Source organism: Tripterygium wilfordii, chromosome 19 (assembly GCF_013401445.1).
Source record: "Tripterygium wilfordii isolate XIE 37 chromosome 19, ASM1340144v1, whole genome shotgun sequence".
In the NCBI taxonomy this organism is placed as follows: domain Eukaryota; kingdom Viridiplantae; phylum Streptophyta; class Magnoliopsida; order Celastrales; family Celastraceae; genus Tripterygium; species Tripterygium wilfordii.
The window spans coordinates 3,954,234-3,964,538 of NC_052250.1; positions in this window are offsets into that span (position 1 = coordinate 3,954,234).

A 10,305-nucleotide genomic window follows, 5' to 3' on the forward strand; every position below is an offset into this window, starting at 1 on the left:
TTAGGGGTCTATTTGAATTGATCTTATAATATGACCGTAATTTGAAAAAAGAAAATATGGGCGTGGATGAAAGAGAATAGAAGTGAAGTGGGTAAAATATGGAAAGGATGAAACTAGAGGGGTCAAATTAAATTTCTGAAACCTTGGGAAAAAATATAAAAATACAAAAAAAAACTTCTTTTTTTTTCTCTCTCGTCCCCACCCTTCTAGCTCCCTCACGCAAATCTATCTCTCCATTGTCAGCTTCGTCGTTTGGCCATCGTTTTAGACGTGGCTTAGGGCACCTGCAATGGTTTAGGGGGAAATGTCCCCAATAAAATTAATTTTGGGTCTCACCTCTATTACACAAAAAGTCAAGTCAGACACATATTCTAATACAGTCACATCAGCAAAACACAAATTTCTATACACTTTCTCTTCCCACACATTTTCTCTTTCCACCCAACCCAACAACATTCCATTCCTCCATATTATTCACAACAAAACTACATCAAAACACCAAATACCAATACATCCACATCAGCAAAACACTTCTCCCAATGCAGCCACATAAGCAAACACGTTTTACAATACAGCCACATCAGCAAAAGACAACATCTTTGTTGGCTCAATAATTGTCTACCATTACAAGTGCCCTTATCCCAAAATAACCGTAGTGCGACAAGGAACAAAACCCAATCAACCCGACCGATTTCATCCACCGTAGTCACTGAAAACTTGTTGTGAAGTCGTGGTAGAACACAAAAGATAATGCAGATAAACTAATGCTAATAAATTTCAATATGTATTAATAATAACAAAACTACAACATATAAGCAGATAAACTAGTACGGATAAATTTAATGTAGATAAATTTTAATATATACTAACCATAACAAAATTAGAATGATTGGGACATGCAAATAAACATTTGACCGTTTGGAAACCAATTTGTTGCCTCCGATAGTTCAGGAAACTCTGTTGCTTTTTTCCTTAAAAAAAACAAGAAAGTAAATGACATGCGACTCTTCGTATGTGTTCTTGGAATATACGTCGTTGAAATTTCTAAGATTTCATTAATAAAATAGTCAATGTCCAACCCTACACGTTTCCTTCACATTTCTCCCATTACTGATCAACTTGTACTAAAGCAACCAAATATTCAACCCGTTTGGTCGATCATTTCTTACAACAATTTATGGTTGTTGAACAATGTATTGTTAGACTCTACCAAAAGACCTAAATTCCAAGACAATTTCGGAACAATAATATTGACATTTCCAAATTATTCTAAAACGAATAATTTTGTAACCATTTTCTCACATTTGACATTTTCTTACAAACCCACCCTCAACTTTTCATTGCGCTACCCTAAATACCCTCAACTTCTCTCTAACATTCTCTCTTCCTCCTTGACCATATTCCCGGCACCGACCATGAGGGAGGAAACACTTTCCCATCGACTCACCCGTAGAAGTAACTGTGGAGATGGCTGAGATGTTTGACCATCCAATGGCACGAGTCATTTCTTTCCTTTCAATTTCACCTAAACCAGAAAGCATGAGTCCTTCCTTCCCTTTCAATTTCGCCTCATTAATCAAATTTTCAGAATGATTGATATTTTTATTAATATTAGAAATTATTTACAATTTATTTTATAATTTATTTAAATACATTAATATGTAATTGTATAATACTCATGCACGTAATTTACACAACAATATTAACACCATATATGCTACTATCAAAAGTAGCACCAAACACTTATCAACATTTCAAGAACCATATCTGCTACTATTCTTTGCAATATATGTTACAATATATGTTACCGTCGAAATTGTCTACCAAACGGATTATGCATACTTCTTTATGTGTTTCAACTTCTAGAATTATGCTGAGTACATTAGCAAGAAATGTTGGTAACCAAATGCATTACTTAATGGTTATCAACAAGCGAGTGGAAGCTGCTTTCATCAGTGTCTTTCATGATTCACACATTGTATTAGATGAGTTACAATTCTTTTAGTTAGAATTGTTACAAATCTTCTCCAAATTATATTAAATCATGATTTTTTTTCTCCAAAAAATTCAAAGAAAACAAAAAAAAATGATATATTTATTTTGAAAATAATGAAATTTCATAATTGAAAAATTCAATTTCACTCATGATAAATCAATGAGATTTTAAATCACAATAGTACAATTTTTTTTTAAGTTTCAATTATGATTAATCATATTAAGCACATATCAATGTTCATATGATATTTTATAATAAACGGAGTAGAAATAATCACTCAAACAATTGTAGATTATTGTTCTCACAATAGTGAAATTTCTTTAAATCAATGAGATTTTCAATCATAATAGTGAATTTTATTTAAGTTTAAATTATGATAAATTATATTGAGTATTTTAAAATATTCATATGAAATTTTATAAAATGGGAGTTCGTATGATCACTCAAACAAGTAATATACAGTAAAATTTCTTTAAATCAATGGATTTTCAATCATAACAGTGAGATTTCTTTAAATTTCAATCATGATAAATATATTAAGCATGTAAGAATGTTCATACGAAATTTCATAGCACTCTATTAGAGCTTCGACACTCTATTAGAGCTTCGACACTCTATTATATGAGAACTTCACTGTTTTTAATTTTTGCCTATAATATATCGATGTCATTAGAGCTTCGACACTCTATTATATGAGAACTTCACTGTTTTTAATCCGAAAAATGACTAGTTTCTCTTAAAATTTGCTATCAATATTTTTAATTTGCTATCAATATTTTTAATTTGCTATCAATATCGATGTCTTTCAATCAATGGATTTTCTGAAATTTGCTATCAATATTTTTAATTTTTGCCTATAATATATCGATGTCATTAGAGCTTCGACACTCTATTATATGAGAACTTCACTGTTTTTAATCCGAAAAATGACTAGTTTCTCTTAAAATCGGACAAAAATCAAGACTAGAGTTATGATATATCGAACGACATTTTTGTTCAATAAAAAGTATCAAGACTAGAGTTATGATATATCGAACGACATTTTTGTTCAACAAAAAGTTAAAGACATGTTGGTGTAACATGTTTGGGCTTGAACTTAATGATGCATTATTTTTAAAATATAGTAAAAGATACGTATGCTGGTGACTACGTTAACCCGAAGGGTGAAGCCTTTGAATAAAGGAAGTAAATGGCATGCGACTCATCCTATGTATTCTGGCTATATATGTCATGGAAGTTTCTATCACTTGATTAATAAAATAGCCAATGCCCAACCCTACACGTTTTCTTCACATTTCTCCTTTTGTAAATCCAACACCCCCATACAACCGATTATATTATCTCTTTTGGGTTGTCCAGTTTCCGTGAATATATTGAGTCTTTAATGGATTGTCTGGTTCTTATGAATATATATATTGGGTCCTTAATGGGTTGTCTGATTCCCGTGGATACATAAGACCCCCGTACAACCAATTATATTATCTCTTTTGGGTTGTCCAGTTTCCTTGAATATATTGAGTCCTTAATGAGTTGTCTGTTTCTCATGAATATATATTGGGTCCTTAATGTGTTGTCTGATTCCCGCGGATACAGAAGACCCTTAATGAGTTTGTTTCTCTCAAGCCCAACTACTAAGTGGCCGAAGCCCATGGTCAAAACCCAACTCACTTGGACTTGGAAAAAGACCTAGTTGTTGTTAAGGGGTGAACTTAACCCTTATTAAGAGAAACGTCTATACATCATTTAACGATGTGGGACTTCTTACATCTCCAACTAGTTCTCAACTGATAGTAAAGTAACCAAATACTTGTTTCTTATTGTCAATTTGTTTTTATGTTTCATCTTCTAGAATCACGCTGACAATGAGCATCAAATGTTGACAGATTCTAGCATTATCATCACGTATTGGAATAATAGTGTAAGGCATTAACATCACGTCCACGCTATCTTGACAATTTCTTAAGCATTATCATCACGTCCACGCATTACTTAATGAATATCAACAAGCTAGTGGAAGCTGCCTTCATGAGGCGAGCCCACACCGTAAATTAATTTGGCTGATTTGGGGATCATTTGGCGCTACTAGAAGACCCCATAAATCTAGTCAATGCACACTCACATATTTCTATACATAAATACATAAGAAAAGTATATTCTCGAATCCTGTTTGCCCTATTTTTATGGGATTCAAACGTTGTATTAGAGGATTTACAATTCTTTTAGTTAGAATTGGGTATAAATCTTTTCCAAATTATGTTAAATCATCGAGGTTTTTTTTCCCACAAAATGAAATATTAGAGTTTAGAAGTTAGGGTTAAAATTTAGAGTTTAGAATTTATGGAACCACTTCGGTGATAACCTAATTGGTGAATTTCTCTGACGGTAAACCGTATGGACTTGAGAGATTCTAAGTTCAATCCTCAATGGGAGCAATGCTTTTGTTGCCATGCACTAAGTTTTGACCCAACTTACCCTTTTGTAATATGGGAACTTCTGTGCCAGAGGTCCTAACAACCTGAGTTTATCCCTATATCATATATTCAAATGGCAAGTTTATGGTGTTGTTCTTGGTGATCAAAAAGAGTTTAGGATTTTTTTTTTTAAATCTACTATATTCTAACATTATGAAAAAAGAGCGTGGACGAAAGAAAATAAAAGTGAAGTGGGTAAAATATAGAAGGATGAAACTAGAGGGGTCAAATTAAATTTCTAAAACCTTGGGAAAAATATAAAAATACAAAAAAGAAACTTCTTTTTTCTCCCTCGTTTCCACTCTTCTCCCTCACGCAAATCTTATGTCTGCCAGCTTCATCGTTTGGCCATCATTTTCGACGTGGCTTATCCCAAAAGAACTGCAGTGCAACAAGGAACAAAACCCAGCCAACCCGACTGATTTCATCCACCGTAGTCTCTGGAAACTCGTCATGAAGCCGTGGTAGAACTCAAAAGATAATGCAGATAAACTAATGCTAATAAATTTCAATATATACTAATAATAATAAAACCACAACATATAAGTAGATAAATTAGTACGTATAAATTTAGTGTAGATAAATTTCAATAAATACTAACCATAACAAAACTACAACGATTGGGAAATGCAAATAAACATTTGACCGCTTGGAAACCAATTTGCTGGCTCCAATAGAAATTAAAGTAAATGACATGCGACTCTTGCTATATATATATGTTCTTGCTATATACGTCATTGAAGTTTCTAAGACTTCATTAATAAAATAGTGAATGCCAAACCCTACACGTTTCCTTCACATTTCTCCCAATACTTGTCAACTTGTATACTAAATATTATGCATACTTCTTTATGTTTCAACTTCTAGAATTATGCTGAGTACATTAGCAAGAAAACCAAATGCATTACTTAATGGTTATCAACAAGCGAGTGGAAGTTGCTTTCATTAGTGTCTTTCATGAGGAGAGCCCTTTTGACCTATTTTAGTGGGATTCAATTCACACATTGTATTAGATGAGTTACAATTCTTTTAGTTAGAATTGGTTACACATTGTATTAGATGAGATTAAGTTTCAATAATGATAAATATATTAAGCATCTAAGAATGTTCATATGAAATTTCATAGCAAATGGAGTATAATATGATCATTCAAATAATAAATTTCATTATTCTCAAAACAGTGAAATGTCCATGTTGATATAATTTTCACAGTTTTCTGGAATTTTTTGTCAATATTTTTAATTTTTGCCCATAATATATCGATTTCATTAGATTTTCGATTCTCTACGAGATGATAACCTCACTTTTTTAACCCAAAAAAATGACTCATTACCCTTCAAATGGGACAAAAATCAAGATTTCGAGAAAATTTCTTCTTTTTTTTTCACAAACACCTGCCACACATGAATGGCACATTCAAACCTTCTACAATATATTAATATTCATCTAAAAGTGCAGATCAAGAAAAAAAATGAACCGAAAACTTCCAAGAAAACAAAAACAGCCCTGCTACTTGTCCCAGCAAGTAGGATCCCAGTGACCCCAGTAGCTGAAGTGTATGGAAGAGATTAAAAGTGCAAGTGGGGTCCATCATTTACACTTTTAATCTCCTCCATACACCTCAGCAACTGGGATCCCAATTGCTGGGACATATAGCTTTTTTGAAACAAAAATGAGGAGAGAGATTTGTGATTTCAAAATAAAATATAGATTGAATATAGAGTGAGAGAGTTGAATGTTGGAGAGGAAGAGAGAGCGAGAGAAGCGTAAGGAAGAGAGAGCGAGAGAAGCGTAAGGTAAAGGGAAAGGAGAGAGAGGCTTGAGGTAGAGAGAGAAATGAGAGAGGCTTGAGGTAGAAGACAATAAAAAGTGTATTAGAGTTATGATATACATAAGGACATTTTTGCTCAACAAAAAGTTAAAGACCTGTTGGCGTAATATGTTTGGACTTGGACTTAATGGTGCATTATTTTTAATTCAGGGATCTCCTAGTAAATTCCCTCGAAATTTTGGTAAATAATTTCAAAAATTATAGTATAATATGTATGGACTTGGATTTAATGGTGCATTATTTTTAACTTAGGGATCTCGTAGAACATTCCCTCCAAATTTTGGTAAATATTATAAAAAAAAAAATGGTATAAGATGTCAATGTCAAAAAAAATATAGTAAAAGATACGTATGCTGGTGACTACGTTGACCTGAATGGTGAAGACTTTGAATAAAGGAAGTAAATGACATACGACTCTTCCTATGTATGCTTGCTATATATGTCATTGAAGTTTCAATCACTTGATTAATAAAATAGGTAATGCCCAACTTGTAAATCCGACACCCCCATACAACCAATTATATTATCTATTTTGGATTGTTCGGTTCCCGTTAATACATCGGGTCCTTAATGGGTTGTCTGGTTCCCGCGAATACATCAATCCCTTAATGAGTTTTTTTCTCCCTTTTTTTATTATTTTTATTGTGATAGGTGGTTATAAAAGTCAATGGGGAAATAATAATCTCCATTATTTTTTATTGTGATAGGTGGTCATAAAAGTCAATGGGGAAATAATAATCTCCATCCCTCAAAAATGATCAAAGAGACTAAAAAAAAGTTGAAGCAACCCAGTTACTAAATGACTGAAATTTATAGGTCAAAAACTAACTCACTTGTACTTAAGAAAATGTCTAGTTATCGTTAAGGGATCGATTTATTCTTTATTAAGTGGAATGTCCATACATAATTTAGCGATGTGGCACTTCTTACATCTCCAAACAAACTCTCAACAACTGATACTAAAGTAACCAATATACTTGTTTCTTTTTTTCAATTTGTTTTTATGTTTCACCTTCTAGAACTATGCTGACAATAAGCGTCAAATGTTGACAGATTCTAGCATTATCATCACGTATTGCAATAATAGTGTAAGGCATTAACATCACGTCCACGCTATCTTGACAATTTCTTAGGCATTATCATCACGTCCACGCATTACTTAATGAATATCAACAAGCTAGTGGAAGCTGCCTTCATGAGGCGAGCCCACACCGTAAATTAATTTGGCTGATTTGGGGATCATTTGGCGCTACTAGAAGACCCCATAAATCTAGTCAATGCACACTCAAATATTTCTATACATAAATACATAAGAAAAGTATATGCTAGAATCCCGTTTGCCCTATTTTTATGGGACTCAAACGTTGTATTATAAAGATCCCAGTGATAATCATCCCAGAAACATCCTAACATTGTGTGGCATGTATTCCTTGGATGTGGTTTTCAGTGGGCCTCTTACTGTGATTGTCACCACACCCAATGAATGCATGTCACACACTGCTGGGATGTTTCTGAGATAATTATTACTGTGATCCCTAGCTTTGTTGTTCTAGAAATGGGTATAAATCTTCTCCAAACCATGTTAAATCATGGAGTTTTTTTCCCCAAAAATGATATATTAGAGTTTAAGAGTTAGGGGTTAGGGTTTAGAATTTAGAGGTTAGGATTTATTATTTAGAATATAGGTTATAGGTTTTAGAATTTAGGATTCAACTGTCCTGTGAGTATATTAGGCTGGACAATTCTCAACTACCAATCTATATATATATATATATATATATATATATATATATATATATATATATATATGGCTTAAGCTTCAGGTTTTAAGGTTTAAGATTTATGGAACCACTTGGGTGATAGCTTAGTTGGTGAATTTCTCTATGACTAAATCCTCATGGACTCGAGAGATCCTGAGTTCTACTCCCATTGGGAGCAATGTTTTTGTTGTCTCGTGTTGGGTTTTGACACAACTTATCAAATGACAAGTTTATGGTGTCGTTCTCTGTGATAAAAGAAAGTTTAGAATTTTTTTTTCTTTCAAAATCTAATATATTCTAATATTATGAGCACCTAAATACTCATTAGCACATTTTAAACCATGATTTAACATGGTTTTGAAGAACATTATAATCAATTTTAACTAAAAGAATTGTAAACCATCTCGTATTAGAGGAGAGACACTTTCCTATGCTATGTGTCTTGTCACTCTTCCTATGTGTTCCGATCAGGTAACCATATCCATTCCCATTTTGGCTTGCTTCTACTGATATATGTGTCATCAGACTTTTCCGCAGCCTTTCTTGACAATCAGATAAGTTTGGCTGTGTGTTGCTCTTTATGGTTGTGTAGTCGCTTTCTGTATCTATCTTCGATGATTATAGTCTCAGCTTTTTCTCCACTTCTGTTTTTATTATTCTTCACGTCTCTTAATCCTCTACTTTACCATGAGTAGAAAAATGAATAGTTGATCTAATAGTACGTGGTAGGCTCCTTTATTCATAAGGAATTTGATTTGATTTTTCTTATTTTTTTAGCTTCAAAATTATTATGAAATTTCTTATTTTTCGATATGTTCTAATAGTACATTTCAAATAAAATCTGAACAATTTTAGTTTTGAAGATTTTCGCTTTAGCCTAAGAAATTGTTTTTGATATAGTAAATAATACACTGAAAGAGCATCTCCAAGCTAATAGAGAACAAAATGGTCTAATTGTCATTTTGCTCCTCCAAACCACAAAATTGAACCTCCAATGTAGTAATAAACATGGTAACAGAAAATAATGATACCCTTTTCTGAATGCAAAATTTAATCTCAGAGGAGAGAGAAACTTGATAACAAAAAATGTAATTCCCCGCACTTCAGAAGAACCCAATTGAATTTTTTTTTTTCCAGTTCACTCGAGCGCAAGTGGTTCTAGTCGATTTTTGAAATAAACCAAATACAAAGCGCTCGAGCGGACTTGTACCCGCTCGAGAAGAAAATGGATCTTGTCGATTCGAGAAAAAAGACTAGAGGCAAGCTGCTTGAGCATACTATTGGCTGTTCGAGCGAAAACCATATCTGCTCGATAAACGTGAGCCAAAACCTTATTTTTCACACTTCTATCAAATTTCTTTCTCTCGCTTCCACCTCTCACGAACCCTAACTCTCCCAAACCCCAATTCCAAGTCTTTAAGGCCTAATATAAGGTAAGATATCCTCATTCTTTTCATGGATCTTATATCTCTACTTGTGTTGCCAATTACTGGGCTGAAATTGTTTTCCCACTTGAAGATTAATTCAATCCGTGAAATTCCTTTACAAGGGATTACTCTACCGTCTTGTAAGGTCTTCCTAACGTTATATGCAATATTGGGCTATAATTATTGAAGACTGAAATCTAGGGTTTAACCCAAATTTTGGGGGTTTTGTTAAATTTTAAAGGCTTGATAAACTAAGCCTTTGAGTGTTGTTTTTGGATAGGTTACCTCACTTAGATAGTAGGCTAGAGCTAGGAACGCGCTTTGCATTTATGAACTTTGTCTCTCTACAAAAGGAAGGGAATCTCCTCACTTCTCCGTGAGATTTGTTGTCATCAAATTGTCGTAGGAAATTCATGAATCTCTAATTTTATTGTCTTCCACAATTGTTGATTGTTACGCAAATTCACCAGTGTACAAATCGACCAAGTAATATAGTGAAAAGTAAGATTTCGATCCCATAAAAATTATTCACCTATTGAGTACTGAAATTATTCTAATCCTAAATTATTTGAACAAAGTCGAAAGTAATTGTTTTGTGGATATTACACTAATCTAAAGTATGCTAACAATAAGTCAATAACACAACATGAACGATTTAATCAGATTATAAAATACTAAGCCATACGATTCACCTTACCAATCTAATTCGAATATCAAGACAATGCAATCAAATCATTATCAATCCTTATTGACGGTGAAATACCCTAACCCATCCAAGACTCTCTTTCAAGTAGAATTGAAATTACCCACACACGATAAC